This window comes from Canis lupus, chromosome 21, assembly GCF_003254725.2.
Source record: "Canis lupus dingo isolate Sandy chromosome 21, ASM325472v2, whole genome shotgun sequence".
NCBI classification, from domain to species: domain Eukaryota; kingdom Metazoa; phylum Chordata; class Mammalia; order Carnivora; family Canidae; genus Canis; species Canis lupus.
Window position 1 is genome coordinate 29,022,070 of NC_064263.1, and position 24,276 is coordinate 29,046,345.

At 38.7% G+C, this 24,276-nt stretch overlaps 1 long non-coding RNA gene across 2 annotated transcripts; it reads left to right on the plus strand.

Annotated features, from left to right (window-relative positions):
• Window positions 1-7,101: 7,101 nt before the first annotated feature.
• Window positions 7,102-17,545, plus strand: LOC112667522 (uncharacterized). 2 transcript variants are annotated; one of them, XR_004807954.2, is made up of 3 exons: window positions 7,102-8,496; window positions 13,399-15,828; window positions 16,890-17,545. It is a non-coding gene; the product is annotated as an uncharacterized LOC112667522 (long non-coding RNA). The 2 variants fall into 2 exon arrangements; XR_007404695.1 differs by lacking the exon at window positions 7,102-8,496 and having other exon boundaries at window positions 12,168-15,828.
• The last annotated feature ends 6,731 nt before the right edge of the window (window positions 17,546-24,276 follow it).

The window sequence follows — 24,276 nt, forward strand, 5'->3', positions numbered from 1 at the left end:
TCAATTCAAGGAATAGTGACTGAGTCCTCACCTCTAGGAATAGCCCTAGTTTCAGCAACAGCTTCCAGAAAAATTCTAGCAAAAGGAACCCTAGACAAAGAGCTTATGGAGTACCTGTGGGCCACATCCCAGACTTCTGGACCAGTTGTGCACTGAGCGCAGCAGAGACGAGAACTAGGCCTGGCTCTGCTCAGGATTGAAAAAGATACTTTGAGGAAGATAGTAGGGGAAGTCAGAAAGTTCTTTGAAGCTTAAGAATTTAATGCCTGTCAGTATAATAATGTAGGATTTCTATATGACTCTCCACAGAAATTCCTAGCACCCTATCCTCTCTGGGTTTGGAAGCCTTGATGGTGTGATGATGGTTGCTCTGCCCTGCAGTTTCTTTGGTGTTTTCTAGTCTTACAGAATTTTCAAGTTCAAACTCAAGGATCTACTACAGTTTACACATTAAAAAAAAAATCACTAATCTTGCTCATCCTTCTTCTTGGGCCATTTCTGCCAACCAGAGAAGCACCTAGGAAGGATTTCCATAAGGGGCATCTTGACAACTTCAAATAAAAGAAAATGGGCACCTGGGTGGCTCAGCAGGTTGAGCATTCGACTCTTGATTTCAACTCAAATCTTGATCTCAGGGTTTAAGCAACAACAACAACAAGGACATGATGACAACAACAACAAAATGAGATGCTTGCTTGGTGTTAATAACATGAAAAGACATCAGAAGATGTAGCATGATAACAAGATGCTAAGACCCATGAGAAAAGGGAATTGTAGGGGAATTTCTTTGTTTAACTACCTTTTTTCCTGTGAAAGACAGCCACACTCCAGATTGACTCACTCAGATGGTAGATACCACTCAAAACTCTTTTTTCTTTTCTTTTTTCTTCTTCTTCTTTTTTTTTTTAACCATGACTTCCTTTTATCTGACTAGATTGTATGGGATTATAGCTGACTTTTAAAACACTATCACCTCAACAACATCCTCCTGTGCCCTTCAGTGTCCTGTGTCACTATTTGGCATGTACCCTTTGAAACTGTATAATTCACATGTTTCATTATCACTGTCATTATCACAGTTCACTTGTGCCACTTGATGCAGAACTTGAGAATTGTTAGTCAGGGTTCTCTAGAGAAATATACCTACATGAAGGAGATTTATTATAAGGAATTGACTCACATGATTATGGGGGCTGAGAAGTTTCAGGACCTGGCATCTGCAAAGAGGAGACACAAGAAAGCTGGTGTTGTCATTCAGTCCAAGACCAAAGGCTGGAGAACTGGGGTAGGTGGTGTTGTAAATTCTAATTCCAAGGACAGGAGAGGACCTATATATCCCAGCTCAAGCAGGCAGGCAGGAAGGAAAAGGGATGAATTCCTCTTTCCTTTCAGGCCTTCAACAAATCAGATGATGCCCAACAATGCTGGGGAAGACAATCCAGAGTCCACAGATTCAAATGCCATTGTCATCCGAAACAACCACCTCACAGACCTAGAAATGTTTAATCTGGGCATCTTGTGGCCTGTCAAGTTGACACACAAAAGTAACCTTCACAATTATTTTCCTGCTTCATTTTTATTATGCTAAGATAATTGAGACTATATGTTAAATAATACTAGATCACATTATCCAACAACTTACACTGCCCATGGTTTCATCTTTCTAACATCTTCAGCAAAAGTGTCATTTTGGCTATATTGAATCCAAATATTCTGAAGGTCAGCCTCATTGTGCTGCCATTCCATGATAGCACATGACTGACTGCTGAGGGTAATGTAAGATGTACATAGGCCTTCCCTCTCGTAAGATCTAATAGGACACACACTGGGCAGATTCACTTACCTTAGCAGGTAGACAAAGAACAGTAGAAAGTATGTCCCTAGGTCTGCCTCAGACTAGCCTTCAGTGTGGAGCCCTCTTTGTGGAAAAGGGGTAAGTTTTTTCCCTCCTCATGACAGCTCATTTGGAGGGAAAAAGGCAAGGTGTGTGTGTGTGAAATTATAGTGCTCCAGTAAGCCTACTACTCGAAAGGACTGATTATCTTGAGCAGACATGAGAGCAGCTTGTAGGAGTGGAACAGACAGGAATGAGTGCAACCACTGGCTCACATGACCCAGACACAAAGCCATGTCACTTCCTTGGGGTCCTAGGCACAGGCCTCCCAGTGGTCCACAAACTTTCTCCTCTTTTCCTGCCCATCCCAGAGAATTTAACTTTCATTTTCACTCAGCACCTCTGGATCTGGTGGAGATCAGCCCCATGTTGGTGAGAGAATCCTGACCATGTCTGCCCCTAGCCCTAGCCTGCCTCTACTCTTCTCCAAGGAGGCACAACTTCTCACCTGGTGTCTGAGGTGTGTGGTATAGTTTGCAGAGGGCAGAGGTGGGGAGAAGTACTGAATTTTGGATGTGAGTTTAACATGTGGTCAGGAAGCTGCTGTGAAGGGGGGCCAAGCCCAACTTGCAAGCTTCCTGCTGAAAGTGTGGGGGCGGGGGAGGGAGGCAGTGCCTGTAGGTCAAAGGGAGGTTTGAAGGCTTGAAACACTGTTCTTTTATGGAAGGACCATTATTTCTCCAGGTTCAATCCACCCTGGAGATTTCCTTTACATTCTATAATTTTGAATTGCGCCTTGCTGAGAACAAGCCAAAATCCTTTATTTTTCAGAGGTAGAAAGTTACTTCTTTCCACAGAAAGAGCAAAGGCAGAGATATCTTTAAATCCTAACATTTAATGCCCATCCTGTAACACTGTAGCATTTCTGCATGATTCTAGATAAATTCTCATCATCTTGGCCTGTTTGTGCTTAGGAGCTTGATGGGCTGACAACTGGCAGGCCCTGCAGCCTCCTTCTATTCACTCAGGCCAGAAGTTCCTTGAGAATCACTAACCTTACTCATCCTTCTCCCAGGGCCATAACTACCACCCAGGAACAGGTCACCTGAGAGATCAGGAGCAAGGAGGACACTTTCCAGATGTGGTATCTTTTCTAGCTGTTAATAAACAACATCAGTTACTTAATTGGTGTTAATGATGTAAAAAGATGACAGAAGAAGTACTAAGTTAACAAAATCCTGAGACCTGAAGGGAAGGAAATTTAGAGCAGAGGGGCCTCTGTTTACTTCTCCCCTTTCTATGGAAGGTACAGCTGCACCATCCTTACTCAGGTGGTCTGGAAGACACAGGTCAGATCTCTTTTCTCACCCTGACTTCCCTTCCTCTGTTGAAATCTCACTTTATCAAAGCTGACTTTGGAGATTTTACCTCTGCTACATATTCTTTGCATCCCTCTCAGCCATCCATCACTGTTTGGCACCTGTCTTCTGAACTCACAGTATACCTTTGTCATACCAATTATCATAGAGTTTTAGATTTGATTTGTTATTTTCCAGTTTTCACTTTGCTAGTATTATAAGGAATTTGTATTAAATAGTATCACATGATTACCTGGCAAATGAAACAACACAATTTCCTTTTCCCGTTTTCTTTTTTTTTTTCTTTTCCCATTTTCTTTAAGAAAAGTGACTCTTTCCCATATAGCATCAGTAATTTGTGGCTTCATCATGCTTAGAGAAACAGTTTTTCAGTCATAAAAGAAGAAAGTTTTGTGTGTATCCTCATTGTCTGGAATTTTGCCTTGTTTTGGTCTTTTTGTGTCTTTTTTTATTGTCTTTATCTGTCACCTCTGGGATATGCTGAGTTTGTATTCTTACAATCTCAGATGTTGGGAAAAGACCCAAGAATCGGACGGAGTCATCTGACATCTATGGCAGCCAGCTGACCTGGGAGTTGTATCAGACAGATAGCATTCATATTCCCATATCTATCTCCCTGATTGCTGTGGAGACCTTGGTCAGAGCTTAGGCAGCAGTGTGGTCATCCTCCATGTGTGGGGACTCCAGCTCCTCTTTGCCGATTCCTCCTCCTGTGCCTATTGTGACGGCAGATGCTTTGATATTGGCTCCTTATAGCCCCACTGTGAAAATAAATCCCATAACCCCATAGCTGAATGCATGCCCTGCTGCTCCTTCCTGTAGAAGTTTCTTGATGCTTCTCTGCATTGGTTGGATCTTGAGTGAAATGAGAAATAATTGGAGTCCTCATCCCATGTCTGTATCATAGTTTGAGTCATAAACAGGGATAGATATTATCATATAATAGGTAGAGATTATATACTATCTATCCCTGATATAATGTCTACTTCTGAGCCTGCTGTTCATCAGAGCCTTGTGTGACCCACAGTCTCTGCAGCTGCGAGCTTACTTCATATGGTCTTTGAACTATTTTCAGTACCTGTACCATTAGCTGGATTACATTTGCAATGCATGTCAGCCTCATTCTTGTCAGGTTCCCTTTATTCAGGATGAATATGGCCTAAGTGGACCATTTTGGTAGATTTAAATTTATCTCCATGCTGCCTCGATAGCTTTTCCCTCCTTATGTGGAGCAAAGGCAGCCTTACTGGTTGTCTCATACTGGAGATCTTTCTTTGATCATCAAACTCTGGCAACCTTAATATATACTGAGATCTTCCCTTTATGGTTTTTGTTTTTGCTTTCACATGCCCTCATGTGCCTGGAGCTCCTAACAGAAGCCGTGAATATAGACTCTGGCCACAGGACCATACTGAGTTCAGGTGAGAGAACGAATGTCCTTGTACCAATCTGTGATACCCCTGTGATTGACCACCATCAGTAGTTTCCAGTTTGGATCACCATCTCCATCATGCAATCTGATGAGACATATACTGCCAGGTTCATGTAGCTTAGCTGGGGAATAGAGGTGAGGAGATACAGCATGCTGGTATGGCTGCTTCAGATGAGCTTTCAGTCATGGTCCATACAGGGATATACCAGGTCCATTATCCTTGGCATCTCAGCTTCTTAAGAAACCAGACTAGGTGGATGTGCATGAACCTACCATTGATAAGCCTTGTGCTATAAAGGACTGATTACCCAGTGAAATCCTGTGAATACAGCTTCCCGGGGCTAAAAGAAGACAGAGTTGCCATCCAATTCACAGTCCCCTTATGGAAACGGAGTCTTTGCTTATGAACTTGCTTTTAAGGTCTATATCAAGTCTCCTAGTCCAAAAGCACTTTACATATCAAGCGGGTTTTACTTTCAATACTGTGGCCTTGCCAGGCAGCTGACCTTCCACTTTAGTGTAACCTGGTAGATTTCCCAGAAAAACAGATAAGCAATGACCTACTGAAAGAGTAAGCCAAGAATGCGTTTATGAGAAGGGAGAGCCCAAGCCTGATGCAAGTCCTTTGTTTCCAGGTCCCAACCCTATCCTTTACCTCATCTTGTCTCTCACTCTTCTCTGGTGCCTCCAACTCCTTCATCACCGTGTCCCTTGGGCTATCATCCTCCTCCCCTGGGCAAGTGTGCATGTATCCCAACTGACCTTCCCAGTTCTGCACTTTGGATGCATGTAACATTTCACAGCCCAAGTGCAGAGCTAATTATCTCCTTGCTCTTTGATGAGAGAGCATTGGTAATTTCTCCCTGCTCCTGGAAAAGATTCCTTTAATGTTGCATAATTTGGGAAGTGTCACATTTTACGGTCACTGCAGGCTCATGTGATGCCAAAGGCCTAGCAGTTTTCTGCACACCAGCCACACTGGTATTTTAAAACTCATGCAAGGTGACATGTCTCCATGACCAGATCACTTATTTTACCTAATACATTTTGAATTCTGTCTCACCCCATCTTTCCTTCATTTTCTTCAGCTTTCAGTTCGACCTTTCGGTTTTCAAGTTAGAATTCTTGGATAACACTTTATTTGCCCCATTATTTGATTTCTCAAGAGCATGTATGCCTCCCTAGTAATGTTTTCCACATTTGCTTTTGTGGTGTGTATATCTGTGTGTGAATGTGTGTGTGTTCTATTATTTAATTTACTATTTCTTTCCAGGTGAATGTCAAGTGTAGCCATTTAAACCCTCTTTTTTTAAAAAAATTAATTCTAATATAGTTAACATATAGAATTATAGTAGTTTCAAGTGTATAATATAGTGATTCAACACTTTCAAGTGTCACTTGGTGCTTGTCGACTAGTATATTCCTTCAACCTTATCACCTATCTCACCCATTCCCTCCCCTCCCCCATAACCAGCAGCTTGTTCTCTATAGTTAGGAGTCTGTTTCTTGGTCTCTCTCTCTTTCCCCTTGCTCATTTGGGTTTAAGTCCTAAGTTTAGACTCATTTTTGTGTTTATGGATATTAGGTTGCTAGCATATAATTCATCATTAAAGGTAATTAGTTGAATAATCTTGCCTAATATTTGAGATTTTATTCTTAAGACTGACATTTCATCCATATTTATATTTTTTCAGGTGCCTAATTTGTACAATCCTATGAGTATATACCATTCTCTGAGTTTAAATGATCCCCCTCTTTACCATGTACACATACAATTTTATGCTCTTATTAACATCCTTGGCATATTTCCTGGCCAAGGTAAAATCTCACTAAGTACAACCACAAGACTTCCCAGAACCTCTCAGTTGATCTGGATCTCTTCATTCCCACATCTCACATTGCTTGGGTGTTAGTTGGGTCCAGGAAGTTATCTCTGTTTGTCTTTGATTAACTCAGTGTCAGGAGACAGACCTCTAGAGGAGGACCTTAAATACAGTAAGTTGATCCCAACTCTGTATTGAAGATAATTGATCTTTGTAAGTCACTTACTATCTCTATTCACACATATGGTGAAGGGTTTTCTTTTACCATGTACACAAACATTGTCATATATTATGTCATGGTAATAGGATAAATTATTGCAAACTTATAGCAAATGATGACAATGGTCACATTTATAAGTAAGTTAGAGCAAGAGTTTTTGATAAGAAAACAAGTAAGATGAGAGTTAACTGAAGTATAGGAGTGAGTCACACCGATGTCAGGGGTAGTATTTCACGTTGAGTGAAGAACAGATATAAAGGCCCAAATGAGTGGTGCTTTTTGCAGCGAGGGTGTGTTTTTGGGATGGCAAAGAAAAAGCAGGATAGATGGTAGGTCACACAAGGATCTTGGTAAAAACGGCCTCAGGTCATCTTTTTGTTTAGTAAAAGGAAAGGAAAATGACATTCATTGCGGACAGAGATGGAATTTGTCATGTCATGTGAACCAGGAGGAATTTGTTTGAAATGAGTAAGAAAAGTCCTTTTTACCAGGTCCCCAAGCTCCATTCCTTATTTCTCTACCTTTTTTTTTTTTGTCCTTCAATATTATAATTTGGGTTTGTCCTTGATTTCTACACAATTAGTATAATTTTATTCTTACCTTTCCAACTCTGCCCCCTTTTAACCTTCCCGATTGTGTAGGGATTTGTGAGCAAGGGGAACCACAGATGTCAGGAAAGATAGGAGCAAGGGAGTAACTTCTATGGCTTTTAAATTCCTAACATAGAGGGGGAGGTGATCTGCTCCATCTGCCTGGTCCTCCTGAGATAACCACCGAGCCTGGAATGTGGCCACAGCTTCTGTAAAGCCTGCTTTACTGCAGACAACAAGGAGTCCATGCCAAGCCAAGGAGGGAAGAACAGAAATTTCCCTGTATGCTGCATCAGTTACTGTGCTGCGGACCTGCGGCCTAACTGGCATGTGGTCGACATAGTAGAGTGGCTCAGAGAGCCCAAGGTGAGCCCTGAGGAGGGCCAGAAGAGAAATCTCTGTGAGCACCACAAAGAGAAACTCTTGTTCTTCTGTAAGGAGGATGGGAAAGTCATTTGCTGGCTTTGTGAGTGGTCTCAGGAGCACCATGGTCTCCACATGGTCCCAATGGAGAAAGTTGCCCAGGAGTACCAGGTAAGAGACCAGGATGGAGCGAATATAGGGCAGAAAATGGTATTTGAGGAGATATCTCCACTTTGCATCCAACTTTAATTACCTTGTCATCATAGACTCGAGGCCTGTGATGTCTTTTCCTTCTATCCTCGCCTTCCAAGGCCTGAAGAACATTTTTCTTGGCCTGAAGAAACTTTTTGCACATTCCATTAAATTACAAAAGGATAAAGATTTAGCCAAAAGTAGATAGTTTTGTACCTTATGCTAGACCAGTGAAGACTTAGTGTCCAAGTAACGCCCTCATTACCCTGTTGAACAGGAGGGTATATTGAGATGTAAGTTCCTTCTTTGCTGCAGGATTTGGTTTGTTCTAATAGTACAAAGAGAATCAGTTCTCTTTTAATGAGGGGATGATGACATCTATTGCCCAAGTCTTAACACATTCACCATGTTAAGTTTTCCTCCAAGTCGTGGATTCTAACTGCTGTTCTCACTGATTCTGTAAACTTTAGTCTCTTTGGAGATTGGCCTGATATCTTCCCCATTTATTCTCTGTGCTGTTGCTGAAAAATCTCACAGCTTGACTCTGGTGTAACTCTTCTCTCATAAGAGAAACTCCAAGCGGCTCTGCAGAAACTGAGGAAGAAGTAGCAGGAAGCTGAGATGTTGGAAGCTGTCATCAGAGAAGAGAATACTTTCTGCAAGGTAGGAGGAGATACCTACTGAGGGAGTTAGATAAAAACATAGACGGGACCTTGAGTGTTAGTCACAGGAGCTCCCTTCCTTTTTGTTCCCTGAGAGTCGATATGTCCAGAGGTCATTTGGTTAGTCCTCTTCTTTTATCCTTTCCCCAATAAAGGTGAAGGCTGAAAAGTGAACATGTTATAAATGAACAGATGTTGAGAGGGAGATATTCGCATAGAGGGTGGCTAGTAAATTTTATGTTACATTCCTGATGTGATTTTGAGTCTTTTCTCTTCTGAGGGAAAGACAATTAGCAATGACTCATGGTTCTGTCTGCATTGCTCAACTTTCAGCTGAGGGTGAGGGGATAGGGGTCAGGAATAAAGCAAGGAGACTTGGTTGTCCTGGAAAGCTGTGTGAAAGCTGAGCCACATACACCCAAGGATCCTATCTGGGTCAGGGTTGGCCTCAATAATGCAAACTTGAAGCCATTATTTTGAAATGCGATGGAGAAAAAAAAAAAAAAAAAAAGGAAGAGTTAGCTTCCCCACAAGTTGCTCCCTTGCTTCTCTCTCATTTCCCTTTGAGAACTTTTCAAGGAAAATAGTTCTCTTTCTAGCTCTCAGTCTCTGCCTGATAGCCTGAGTATCTCTCTCTCTTTCTCATTCCAAAGAATCAAATGCAAAATGAGAAAAGGCTTGTCTAGGCACAGTTTAAAAAACTAAAGACTATCCTGGAGCATGAGGAACTGAGGATGGTGCAGAAGCTGCAGTGCCAGGAGAATGCTGTTCTCAATACCCAGGGTACATCATGCATTGGTGATGAGCTGGTCCAGCAAAGCCAGATGTAAGAGACCTGATCTCGGTTCTGGAGCATCAGCTTCAAGGGTCAACAGTAAACATGCAGCATGTAAGACTCCAGAAAAAGCCCCAACATCTAGGATTTGAGAAAAATGAAGACCAAGTTTCCTTCTCTCCTCTCCCATGGTGCTTTGCTCTTCCTGGTGATGACACTAAGTTTCCCTTGGCCTTGCGGTGCCTCTTTCCTGTATCTATGTCAGAGGTTATAAGGATAAATAACAAGGGACAATCTCATATTTTTTTTTCATCAAGTGCAGTACAGAGATCTGATTGTGGCGAGAATTTGCATTGCATCCAGGGAGAGTCTAGAGGCCTCTATGAACAGTGACCTAGTGCTAAAGACTACCAGGTTCCTCTTCATGATTCAGCTTGGTCACAGATAGATGAACTTCACATTCTAAGACTTTTTTTTTTCCCTCATAGGATAAACTAAGGTTTTTTTTCTTCCTCTTTTTCCATTTTCTGAAAAACAAACAAACAAAAAACAAATTGTGAAGGACTAGTATTACTTATTCTTTAAATATTCAATAGAATTTGCCAGTAGAACTATCTCATTCTAGGCTTTTCTTTTTCAAAAGGTTTAAAATACTTTTTAAAAATATGTATTAGGTTTATTTACATTTTTTACCATTCTTAAGTCAGGTGCGGTTTTTTGTTGTTGTTTGTTTTTTGTTTGTTTGTTTGTTTTGTTTTTTGCTTTTTAAAGATTTTGAGAGATTGAGCACAAATGGGGAGGTGAGGGAGAAGCAGGCTCCCCTCGAACAGGGACCCCAATGCAGGGCTTGATCCCAGGATCCCTGGCCCATGACCCAAGCCAAAGGTAGACTTAACTGACTGAGCCACTGAGGTACCCCTTAAGTCAGGTTTTGATAATAAATGTCTTTGTAGGGATTTGTCCACTCCAAGTTGTCTCATTTGTAGATATAAGGTAGTCACAATAATCCTTTATAATCCCTCTGATTTCTACAGCACACACAGTAATGTCCACTCTTTTATACCTGGTTTTGGTGATGTGCTTTTTCTCTCTCTCTTTTTTTTTTTTCTTGGACAGTTCAGTTGTCTTTGGTCAATTTTATTGATTTTCTTCAAGAACAAACTTTATTATTTCATCAACTTTTTAAATCTTTCTATATCATTTGTGTCTGCTCTCATCTTCATTGTTTCCTTTGTATAAGTGTGACTGCACACATGAACATGAATTTGTGCATGGATGAACATGAATGTGTGTGCATGCATGAACACAAGTGTGTGTATGTATGCATATATGAACATGAGTGTGTGTGTATGTGTGTGTGTGTGTGTGTATTGGGTTTAATTTGCCATTCTTTGTCTAGTTTCTTAAAGTGAAAACTTTAATTATTTATTTGAGGTGATCTTTTCTGATATAGTATTTAATGATATAAATGCAATGATTTAGGTATATTCCATATATTTTGATTGATTAGTTGTTATTTTCATTTAGTTCTACTTATTTTCCAGTTTCTTTTGTGATTCTTTTTTTTTTTTTTTTTTTTTGGTTAACCCTTGGGAATATTTGAAAGTGTGCTTTTATCTATTTTATAAAAATGTTTTTATTTAAATTCCGGTTAATTAACATACAGTGTCATATTAGTTTCAGGTGTACAATATAGTGATTCAAAACTTCCATACAACATCTAGTGCTCATCACACTCCTTAATCCCCATCACCTATTTATTCTATCCCCCATTCACCTCCTCTCTGATAACCACTAGTTTGTTCTCTATAATTAAGAGTCTGTTTCTTGATTTGCCTCTTTTATTCCCCTTTGCTCATTTTTTTCTTAAATTCTACATGAGTGAAATCATGATATTTGCCTTTCTTTGACTGACTTATTTCACTTAGCATAATACTCTCTAGCTCTATTCTTTTTTTATGACTAATATTCCATGGTGTGTGTGTGTGTGTGTGTGTGTGTGTGTGTGTGAGTGAGATATATACTACATCTTCTTTATCATTCATCAGTTGAAGGACACTTGTGCTGTTTCTTAACTTGGCCATTGCAGATAATGCTACTGGAAACATTGGGGTGCATGTATCCCTTTGAATTAGTATTTTTGTATTCTTTGGGTAAATACTTAGAAAGCGTGCAGCTTAATTTAACAACACTTGATTTCTTATATTTTCTTCTGTGGATTTCTTTTTTTTTTTTTTTTAATTTTATTTATTTGTTCATGAGAGACACAGAGAGAGAGGCAGAGACATAGGCAGAGGGAGAAGTGGGCTCTCTGCAGGGATCCGATGCAGTACTCAATCCCAGACCCCAGGATCATGCCCTGAGCTGAAGGCAGACACTCAACCACTGAGCCACCCAGGCTTCTCTGCTGTGGATTTAAAATTTAATTTCTTTGTAATCAGAAAACACATATTTTATTATTTCACTATTTAAATGTATTGATAATTGTTTTATGGACTATAATATTGTATGTCCAGAAAATTTTTCTATGCAAATTTGAGAAGAATGTGTATTCTTCATTTATTAGATAAAATGGTTTATTAGTTAGATTATTATTAGTTATTATTATTAGTTAGATTATTATTATTAGTTAGATCAAATTGGTTAATAATATCATCTATGTCTTCTGTATCTTTGATGATGTTCATACAAGCTATTTTATCAATTATTGAGAGTGAGCTACTAAATTGTCTATTTTTCTTTTTATTCCTTTCAATTTTGCTTTGTGTATTTTGAAACTCTGCTGTTGAGTAAATTTACATTTATAATTGTTATATCCCTTCTTGATCTACTGAACCTTTTATCATTCTGAAATTTCCCTCTCATTCTCTCATAATATTTATTGTCATAAAGTCTATTTTGTCTAATATTAATATAGACACAAGCTTTTTTATGATTACTGCTTGCACGGTGTATATTTTTCTATCTTTTTCCTTTCCTGTATTTGTGTCTCTGGATCCAAAATATGTCTCTTGTAGATAGCAACAGTTGAATCTTGCCTTTTATCTAGTCCAATGATCATTGCTTTTTAATAGGGGTAATAAGACAGTAACATGTAGCATAATTGTTGATGTGGCTGTATTTACATTTATCATATTTATCATATTGCTTTTTTTCCATATGTTGCCTGCAGTTTTCATTGTCTTTTCTCCTTAACTTGCCTTGTTTGAGTTAAACAAATATTTCTTTTCTTTTTAAAAGGGGGGGGCCAAATTACTTTATTATTTAAAAATTTGAGTACAACCAATTTTATTGGCATTAAAATTAGAGGTATCTTAAATTTGAATGAATAAACCAAAAACCAGAAATTAAGTTTGGTAAAAATGGGAATAGTTTTCCAGTAATTACAGATTAGAAGGCAGAAATCAATTTAGAGAAATATAGACAAACCCCATGTTTACAATGATTGTGCCACAGATTTAAACTTCAGTAGTGCATTAGTAAACTGTTCACATTTAGATCTTCACCTTGAGATAGCTGTTCCTTTAAAAAAAATCTCAGTACCTTGTGCAAATAAATCGGTCTTCCATATGCCTTAGCACACTTAAAATTTCTCCATCGTATGTATACAAAACACCTACCGTTCGGCAGGGCAAAATACATACTTTCATAACAAAACTATAATGTACGTCTCAAGTATGAACAATATACACATAATACATGGTATACAGTATTTACAAAATATAAAATATAATACAAGTTGTTGGTTGTAATTTTTTCAACTCATCTTTTGCACTTGTAAGTTACAAGGCAAATTTTCATTTCTGTACCAATTCTCTTTTCAAGAGTCCAGAGATTTTGGAAACTGACAGACATTGCAATCTGAGATCTAAGTTTGAACTTTTAGGAGAGTTTTTAAGTATACCGCCATCAACTCCCTATTTTGGTTGGAATTTTCAGTAGTGCTTCCCATCCAGTGACTAGGAGGCTTTGGAAGAACACTGGGAGAAGGTGGATCACTAAACTTTGCCCCAGCACACTTTTCCTTTTGGCTCACTTCAGTTAGAAATGCTGATTTCTTCAAATGCATATTTTTAATATTCTCAGTGTTTTTAAAAGGCTTTTTTTTTTCCTGCTTCTGAATTAAAGCGGATGAAACAGAATCCTGCCAAAAGTTATTTCCATTTCTTTTTGCAGAGGTGATCTCGGCTAATGGTAAGTTATATTTGCTTTTCTGTCTGTTTATCTTTGGTTGTTCACACAAGTGTATACCATGAACAAGCTGGCCGTGGCGAATGGCAATTTTCTCCGATTTTCCCATCTTTGATCTTAAAACCTCTCTTCTGAACGAGGGTTGGCCGGGCGCCGGGGCGGCAGCGGGCCAGGGAACAGGCTCGCTTCCTCAGGTTGGGCTGCCCCGCGGGCACTGGGTGTTATTCTGTATGTTGGTAAATTGAACACCAATAAAAAATCAATTTATTAAAAAAAAACATAAAAAAAAAAAAGAAAAGGAGGAAGAGAAGCCAGCGATTGCGGGGCGGGGCGGCGGCTGAGAGCCCAAGTGCAGCGCGGACCATGGTTCGGGCGGTGGCGGCGCAGCAACCTAAACAAATATTTCTAATATAAAGTGTTAAGTTTTCCTATTTCTGTGTGTTTTCTTTCTTTCTTTCTTTCTTTCTTTCTTTCTTTCTTTCTTTCTTTCTTTCTTTCTTTCTCTTTCTTTCTTTCTTTCTTTTTTTGTTTGTTTTGCTTTTTTTTAGGTTTTTTTTTTCCCCCCTAGGGGTTGTTTGAGTGATGACCCTATGCATCTTACCCTATTAGGTTCTATTTAGATTAATACCAAGTTAACTAGAGTAAGATAGAGAAACTTTCTTCCAACATTGCTTCATTTCCTTCCAGCTACAATGCAGCGATACTTTAATATGGGCACCTGATCCAATGCATAGCAATGCCATGCAGGCATAAGAGTGCTTTGGTTTTTGTTTTCTGTTTTGTTTTGTTTTAACTGGGAAGAGAAATTCTCTTTTCTTCTGGAGTTTATATCAAGAGACTCATGTTTCCTTCATGAACTGAGAATAAAGTGAATATAGTGGAAATAAATGAAATTTGGAGAAGGACATAGACCAGATCCTGATGACAGTGTTTGAGGTTCAAAAATAACCTTTGATTAAAATTATAACTGTCCCTAAACGCTTTTTTCTACTTAATCTAGTTTTGGTTTTTGTCATATACAACATAAAAGCTCTAATACAGACAGCAAGACCTTGTGAGGTTTTGTTTTGTTTTGTTTTGTTTGTTTGTTTGTTGCCCTTATAGATCCACCTCCCGGCCTAGTTTTTGGTGACATGAAAGAAGTAAGTCTGATGTAAAGGAAATCAAATGTATTGGTAGATATTTGTTCAAATAACAAAATAATACCTGTGAGGATAAAGAAAATCAGATGGTTAAGAACTATTAAGAATGTGTACTAAACTGTACTAATATTATACTGTATGTTAACTAACTAGAATTTTAAATAACAACTTAAAAAAATAAAAATAACAAAAAATGAATTGGACTAAATTGCTTGGTAGAGACTAAAGTGCAGGTAAAAAATATAGTTTTGGGATAGTGACTGAGTGGGTATTGCTAACATTATGAACAATGGAGTATAAGAAAGAAAATGACTTGATTGGTAAGTGATAAGTTACATATTAGACATCCTGACTTACTAGGTCCTATGGCTTCTTTACTACTGAATGTATTAACCTGCATTTAAGAGACAAAACTGAGTTAAAATGAGGAGTTGGAAATCAAATGCACATATGTGTCTGTTGAATTTAAGGGAGTGAACTAGATCATTTGTAGATAGTGTGCAAAATGAGGAGAGACTTGAAAAAACCCTACTTTAATATATTTTCTTGAATCCTCAGCAAAGCCATGTAAATTTCTTGAGGGATATTATGATTATCTACTCATCTTTGATTCTCCAAATCCTCTCCTGATGTTTGGCAGATAATAGTATATCACTTTGTTTCTATTGAATAAATGAAAGAACTTTTGCATTATTCAAACCATCTCATTCATTTAGGAAAAAATGATGATACTCGTTTTCCTCATAAATATGCCTCATCTCCAGATAGTAGGAGCTTCATGCTTTTACTTCTACAAGGCTCAAAGCAGTTTCTACCTTTCAGGAAATCTGATAACCTCACATGAGTTTTCGGGATGGTTAGCCTGGCCTTATTTGTACTTACTTGCTCTCACATTGGGACCATCTTTACTCCTACCACGACGGTTGGTGGGGATGCGATGAAGCTTTGTAAGTGAGGAGAGTCATAGCCTCTTTCTTTTTTTTTTAAGATTTATTTATTCATGATAGACAGAGAAAGAGAGAGACAGAGAGAGAGAGAGGCAGAGACACAAGAGGAGGCTCCATGCCGGGAGCCGGACGCGGGACTTGAGCCGAGAACTCCAGGATCGCGCCCTGGGCCAAAGGCAGGCGCCAAACCGCTGAGCCACCCAGGGATACCCGAGTCTATAGCTTCTTGACTCATGTCTTCCCTTTTCTTCCTAGGATGTGAACCACATCACAGAAAGGTACGTGTGGGGCATCAGAGATGATCCTTTTGTGCAGTGAAAAGAAGTTTAAAGTCATTAGAGTTCTATGGTGATCAATTGGAATAAAACATCTCAGGGCAGGACAATTTGGGAATAGTTTTACGCTAAACTTCTGCTCACAAATCATGGTTTGAGTATTCTGAAACTATTGGGAATGGACCAAGTTCTGTGGGACAGAATGTAGATGGTGGAAAGTCACACAGTTTGGGTCAGTAGCAGTACTCTGGGGTTAAGGGGTGGCAGACACCTGTGACATCATAAATTTTATTCACCCTCCATGCCTGTGTCTAACTCAGGCTCTCATATTCCATAGGTGTTGGCTTTTTGTGGGAAGGTCATGTCTTCTAAACCTGTCAAGCACAGGTTTAGGAATTGGAGACAGCTCCTTTATATTTAAGAGATATATAGGGACCTTCTATATGGCTCTGTTTAGATTTCCAAACACAGACTCATATCTCATGGAATATTTTGGCCCTAGGACACACAGTGATCCATCTTGGTCACACACTTTAGAAGCCAGAATGGAAAGATAGCATCTAAATTTGCACACCTACCTGACAGTATCAAGCTTTTTCCTAACACATGAAATTCTGGTCATCTTTATTTTGATGTTCATGTCTTCTGTTCTAAGTGTCTGCAAATGTTTCCAGAGAACCTGAAAGCTCAGATGTTATTCTGAGGGATTTCCTGCTAGGGAGCAGAGTTTAAAGATCTTGGTCCTTCCCAGACAATATTCCCACACTTGATATGTTTCAAACACCCAGGAGTCAGGTTCTGCAACCTCACTTTCTGATCATCTGCCCTGGGAACCGACATCCATGCAGTGACTTTTTCACCCATTAAGTTTTTTCAAGGTACTATAGTTTTGTTTTGTTATATCCATTATTTCATATAATTTCTAGGAGATAGAGAGGGAGATGTTCATGATTTAATTTTGGAAGAAAGAAATGTGTCTCTGAAAGGTTAAGACATTTATTTATTTATTTATTATTATTATTATTATTATTATTATTATTATTTTTTTTTTTTTTTTTTTTTAGGTTAAGACATTTCTAAGGTCACACAGAGGCTAACTGGGAAGGTGGACATGAACACTTTTCTCCCGGATTCAGGGTCAGGAGTCTGCTCTTTTTTTTTCTCGGGATCTCCAGGGAGAAGGATTCAAGCTCTTCAATGGGGTGAATAGGAAGTCAGTCATTTTGGAACGAACAAAGAGTCAAAAGTGTAAGGTTCATTTTTTGTCATGCTTAGGAGTGAGAACTTGAGCTGAAGAAACCAAAACTTTTCTCAAGGAATGAAAGAAAGTGTTCTGAGTTTCTAATCTGAAAGGGATAATACAAGCGATTAGAGGTGAAGAGCCCTGGAGCAAGTGGGTGACTGTGAGTGTTGTTTTTTTTTATTTTATTTATTTATTTTTTATTTTTTATTTGAGAGCTGACACACGTAGCACTACTGAGGGAAGGAGAAATCAGTATAATTAAGCTAAACTGTTCTAATCACCTTTCAGAATTTTTCATTCTTAGTAGTCTCCTGTTCCCACACTTGTGTTTTCTCTTCCAACACATACATACATATTTTGCTTCTGCAGTGTTACACCTCTCCCCAGGAACAGAATATAATTATTCCCAGTTCCCACTCCAATTATTCCTAATATCCCTTTTACAGTGTCACAAATAAAGCTATGTCACATGTCTCACCCAGCCCTAATTTTTCTGCAGCTCATATGACTCCAGATAATGCCAAAAATAACAACATATGCTATTTCTACAGATCAAAGACAAATGAGATATGTGTTTCATTGGAAACTAGATAATGCATATAATAGCAGTTATGGTGTCCTTGGCTCCCTGGTCATTGGATTGGGGAAACATTACTGGGAGGTAGATCCTGGAGGTATAAGATGGAAAATGCCCAGAATACATTATGAAATTTCATGTTAGACATGATTAAAATTATCAACATAGTTACTCTAGGTTTCAACCAAATATGACCACTGAATTAAACGGTGATGAATCAACTTTATAATGCTTTTGAGGAGTCATCCTTCTCTGATCTCCTCATCTTAATCCTGACCCTGCCTGTCATTCTCCATAGGTTTTCCTAGACTATGAGGCTGGCATTGTCTTATTTTTCAATGTCACAAACCATGGGTTTCTCATCTATACGTTCTTTTCATTTTCCTCTTCTCAGGAAGCTTTTCCATATTTCAGCCCCATGAAATGGAATGACCCCATCATGACTCTGCTCGCCAAGCTCTTGAACCTTCTTACATCCCTACTCATTTCTTTGTAGTGCCTCTTGCCTTGGGTGCAGCTGATGCACTGAGCTTATCTGCACCATTCTCACCATCTTTTCTTTGCTGCCTTCCTTCTCTCCATTTGAACACCCTTCGTTCAGGAGAATATATCAAAAATAGTAATTAAGAGTTTTGTGTCTAGAGTGTCTGGACAATGTAAAGTAACCTTGAATAATGTACATAAATGCTGTGTTTATTTTCTTAAAATCATCTTGATGTAAAAACTGCACCATACTTAGGATTATTGTGAGAAAATAAATTCATTAAATATTAACATATAAGTGTTTCAATTTTTTTTTTCATTTTTTAAAAAAAAGATCTATTTATTTGAGAGAAAGAGAGAAAGAGTTTGAGCAGGGATAGAGGCAGAGGGAAAGGGAGAGAGAAATTCCCAAGTAGACTTCCCACGGAGTACCAAGACCAACATGGGGCTCAATTTCACAATCACTTTACGATCTTAAAGCCACAGGGATCTAGGAGGGCTGATCCATTTGCTTCTTGTACTTGTAAATATATAGTGTTTCTGATCCTCTGGTGAAATTACCAGTGCTCTCTTCACTATATAAAGGAGGGTTGAAACTGGGCTGCTTGCCCAGTTCTACAACCTGAGTTCATGACCTGAGTTAAAATCAAGAGTCAGGTTATTAACTAACTGAGCAACCAGGTGCCCCTGAGTCTCTATTTATTCATAAATATTTGCTCCTAAAAAATATAAGCTGTGTCAGTGTCTCATGAAATTCTATGGGATTAAGTTTTCTCATTTGAAAAAAAGAGAAAAGAAGAAAGAAGAAGAAGAAAGAAAGAAAGAAAGAAAGAAAGAAAGAAAGAAAGAAAGAAAGAAAGAAAAAGGAAAAGAAATATACCTGATGTAGAATTGTGAAAATTAACCAACAGAATGTTTTCTAGCACATAAGCAGGGATCCAGTAGGTAGGTATCTATTCATTTTTTGGCTCCCTCTCAGTGTGACTAAAATAAATGATTTTAAGAATACACATTAGCTTACTTTCAACATTAGTATCCTTATTTTGTGTTAAGAAATAAAATAACTTGATTAAACAATTATAATTTTCTTTAAATTTTAGCTAATAAATGTTTTGTATAACTGCCTAGTCTTACCTTTTTTTTTCATTTTTCTGCAGTATGGTATTTAATTGAAATTGAATTTCAACTTGGGCTGTTTGCTCAGCTTTAAAAAGTTATTATTCACAGTAATACAGTAAGAGAAGTACAATCGTGGGATTTCTTAACAATGCTGTAGTTAAGGGTTTTGCTTGCCTGGTCACCTTTCCTTTTGCAGTGACTTGAAAGTTCTCAGGAATGAAGAGGAAAATCCTTCTCTCCTCCTTTAGTGAGATTGGAGCGGAATTATCTCTGCAATGTATCTTCATTTCGGGCTTGATGGGATCCCATGTTTATGTTCAGAGCTAGGGAAAAAAAAGTGGGCTATCTGGTTAAACAGTATCTGCTCTCATTCCTGGCTGTCTCCAGAATCCCCACCTGCCTCATTTTTGGATGACCTTTGATGACACAAGGGATTCCAAGGTGAATGTGCCTATATCTCATCACTCATCCATGGAAACTGGAGGAAATTGATCTTCTAAAATTTCTCTTTGACCTCTCCTTCCTGTCACACCATTGCTACAATGAATAATTTGAGGAATGTAAAAATGTCTTCTAGAAGTAGCAGAAAACTTGGTAGGATCATGATAATGAAGGTTTGTAAAATTATGAAATTATAAGTGTCCAAAGTATATGAGGCAACGCTCCTTTCGACAGCCCAGCTTCTGGGTCACTTCTGTAATCAGCGGCAGCAGATGATATCTCTGTCTGCCCTGCTTCAGGAGAGAAAGGGAAACGAGGAGATGCCATGATCTTAAAGCCAGGCAGATCTTGGGAAGCTGATCCATTTGATTCTTCTTGAAAATAATAGTTTTTGTGATCCCCAGAGAAATTCCTAGTGCTTTCTTTATCAATGTAAAGGAGACTTGATGAGGGGGCCCCTGCCCAGTTCTGCAACCTCTCATCTCTTCACTTGTCTCTCTTGAGCCCTGCAACTCGTCCTCTGGAGAAACCAACAGGTTTCTGAATATTCATGCTTCTGCCTGGGCCATCTGCCACCTGGAAGCAAAGCTCAGCTGAGGATACAAAACTAAAAGTAAACTTGTACCTCAGAGAAGAATTTCTCAAAGCATCAACTACTTTTAAAAATAAAAGATAACTGTAGCTACACTTATATTTGTAAGAGATAATACAGACATGCTTATACACTTTCATCAATTTCCCCCATTTTTCAGATCCTTGCCACCACCAACAAGACTATTCCAGTTCTGCTTTTGATAAACACACACCCCCCACACACACATCTCATAGGCAAATTTGCTTTCAGTTTCTTATCAGCCTTGAGATATCATTGTCATGTAAAAATTGTAAATATTTAAGATGTACTACTTAATGGTTGAGTACATGTGCCTTGTGAAATGATCACCACAATCAAGCTAATAAACATATGCATCACTTCTCCATGGTTACGTTGTGTGTGTATGTGTGTGTGTGTATCCCCATTTCCTCCTCCCTCCAGCCTCTGACAACCACCATCTTAATTTCTACTTCCTGTAGCTGTTGTAGATCCCGCATAGCAGTAATAACATGCAAGATTTTTTTTTTCTGTATCACAGGTGGACTTTTATTATAATTCTGTTATGCCGTATGCTGGCCCTTAACAAATAAACCAAATTTTATGAGATGCACTTTCTCATTTATTAAAAAAAGTAATGAAAATTACTTGATGAGTTATGATGAAAATTAAATAACAGAATATTTTAAATAACTGCTACTATTTCTTAACACATAAGCAGTGATTTAGAATATCTGTTATTTTTCTGATTCCCTTTACTTTGAAATAAATTATTAAAAAATTAGTTTACTTTCAAAATTGTTGCCTTTGCATTGTTTTAATTAATTGAATTACTTGCTTAAATATTTAGATTTTTAAATTATTTTATCTGATTGTAAAATAAACATTTTAGCATTATAAGAGTTTTTTCTTATCGCTTTCAGAGTTGCTCAGTCTTATTTTATCATTATATAGCCTCTTTAACTGAATATACTAATAAAAAGTTAATATCCTCCAGTAATTCTATTTCATTGGAAATCTCTATTTTCCTGGCTTTATTCAATTATTATTCATGGTAATACGGAGGAGTCCAGAGTGCTTTGTGGGATTTCTCAACAATGTCCTAGGCCAAACTTGGTTTCTCCTGGTTTGTCTCATTCTTGCCAGTGAACTGAGGACCCGGGCAGTCCTCAGGAATGAAGAAAAGCTGGTTCTCCCAGAATTGTTTCTTCAGTGATTGCTCATGCAGGGCTTGATGAGATCTCCCTGTCCACGCTTCAAAAATCCAACTGATCATCCCTTTTGTGAGTGAATACTGTAAACTGACTTATGGTTTTTAGAGTTAATGCATATTTTATGTCATAACAACTGCCAGATGCTTTTCCAAGTGGTTGTCCCATTTTTCATTATCACGCGTCAGAAAGGAGAATAGGGATGGTATGGAGTGTGGTGATAAAGGCAGAGATGTACAGTAGATGTGACTTTGGGATAGTCTATTTTTTTGCTCTGTAAATATTGTTGACAATTAGAGGGGAGTGCAGGGCTTGGGCTGTGTGTGTGCATTTATGGGGCTTAAATAGGGGCAGGGTAAGTGAATTGATAGGACCAAAGGAGATGAATTCCTTTTTTTTTTATAAATTTATTTTTTATTGGTGTTCAGTTTGTCAACATACAGAATATCACCCAGTGCTCATCCCGTCAAGTGCCCACCTCAGTGCCCGCCACCCAGTCACCCCACCCCCTGCCCACCTCCTCTTCCACCACCCCTAGTTCATTTCCCAGTTAGGAGTCTTTCATGTTCTGTAGGAGATGAATTTCTAATACTTCTTCCCTTCTCATGCCTCCCACAAATCCCATATTCATCCTTTCACTCCTTTTGAATCTCTCATCTGACCTGACATCCTGGGCCCCAGACACCTAAGGGTTCTCTCCAGACTTTCTGTGAGAAGTTTGTATGAGGCAAGAGTTTTTGGAATGTAAAGAGAGAGATGTTTGGAAGTACAGGGTGTAAAAGCTGACTTTTTAATCAGGATCCCTTCTCTTTAGTCCTCAAGAACTCCCTTTCTTCCAAAACTCAAATCCCAGGACCCCTCATGCATTTCTGAGTTAGTTGAGATAGGGCAGCTTTAGACTGTAAAACCTTGGATCAATCTATAATTTGAAAATTACAGTTACATAGATGACCTGATGTTTTTGAGCTTGTCTAGGAAAAGATAACAAAAAATTCATCTGGAAAATGTGAGAGGGAATCAGAGACCTAAGAGAGTGTAAGAAGGTGGGAAGGTAGGGGGATGGCACTGATGTCCTGGGAACCTCCTCTGAAACATCAGCTTTAAGGTGGGAGAAATCAGTGAAGAAATCAGAGCTTGTCAGTTACCAGGAAACATGGGCTGGTAGGAAATCTGAATGAACCATGCTCTTTCTCCTACCTCCCAAAGTCTACCTTTGGAGCTAACCATATTGCGGTGATCCAAATGCCAGTATACTATGCTCCGAAAGACCAGGGAATAAAAAAATCCTCCTTAGGGCTTTGTGTCTCCCTCCATTTCCTACATCTCCTATTGAGGAGGAATCTACATGAAATATCTCCCACTTTGGGTGAATTTTTTTTTTTCCTTTGGGTGAATTTTAACTGTTTTCAGTCTGAGAAAACCACAAGCCACAGGAAGTAAGGTGGTTAGAATGTGCTGGTATAGAACGATTAAAAAACAGGCACTGAGAGAATTATCTGAGTAAACTTTAGGAGCAAAACAGAGGAGACATGAAAAAATTGTTGGGTAACATTCTTCAAAGGCGTTGATATAAATGTTTATGCCAGAATTCACACACACCACAGCACTTATGTTGACTGCAAAAGCAACAGTAGAACCAAACCATGATTATCATCAGTTTGTTCAATGCAATTTAAGTGGTATCTATAGCCATATAAATGTGTGTCTATTTAAATATCATTCCCTGTATGCAACACTTTGCAATATATTTGAAACAAGAAGGAACAACATAGAAAATTTCCCTTTCGGCCTTCATAAAGCTTACTGTTGTTTGGTGCAGGGCTGCAAGGGGAGGAGTAGTTGATGATAGTATTATATGATAGCAAAGGTGATAAAAAATGCTAGCTCTCAGAATGCAATTTTTTTTTTTTAATTTTATTTATTTATTAACGAGAGAGAGAGATAAAGAGACAGAGACAGAGACACAGGCAGAGGGAGAAGCAGGCTCCATGCAGGGAGCCCGACATGGGACTCAGTCCCGGGTCTCCAGGATCAGGCCCTGGGCCAAAGGCGGCGCTAAACCGCTGAGCCACCCCGGCTGCCCTTTCAGAATGCAATTTATACAAAATGGAGATGATTATAATTGCACGTGAAAAGCATCACAACTTTCTTCATTGTTAGGAAAAACTTACTTCAGTATACTCCTATATGATTTTCCAGTTCCTGCCTCATAGATATAAGAGATTCGAGAAGTTTATAAGCCACAATTACCTTACATGTCTGTGGGTTACAAACAATACCAGAATATCTGTGCTTTACTTCACCAAACATCGACTTCTCAGTTGCCCTGCAGATCTCACATCAGTTCATGTGTGAAGTTTGCCATGCTCTGCAATTCCCTCAGTCAGAGATCTCTGGTAGAGCTGCCACCACCATGAAGTTGCCCGGTCTACAATATGTAATCAGAGCAAGGACAAGATAGATAACACAACACTAAAGTGTGTGCAGGAAATGGAAGATGTTTCACTCCTGCTTTTGATTGATAGTAAAAGAAGGACAAATTTTTCCCAAAGGAAGTGGGGGAAGGTGGAAAAATTATGGAGGTGTGTTACTCAGTAAAAGATTGTGCTTGAATACTATCATGTATTAACTTACATGTTCTCACCTGCCTCCTGGTTGTTGGATAACAAGGCACTGATTTGGTTCTACTATGATTAATTTCTAGAAGCCTTCCTTTTCTGACCTGCCTGCATAAGAAACAGAAACTGGTAATTCACCGGTATACTACTAAGATTCAATGACATTT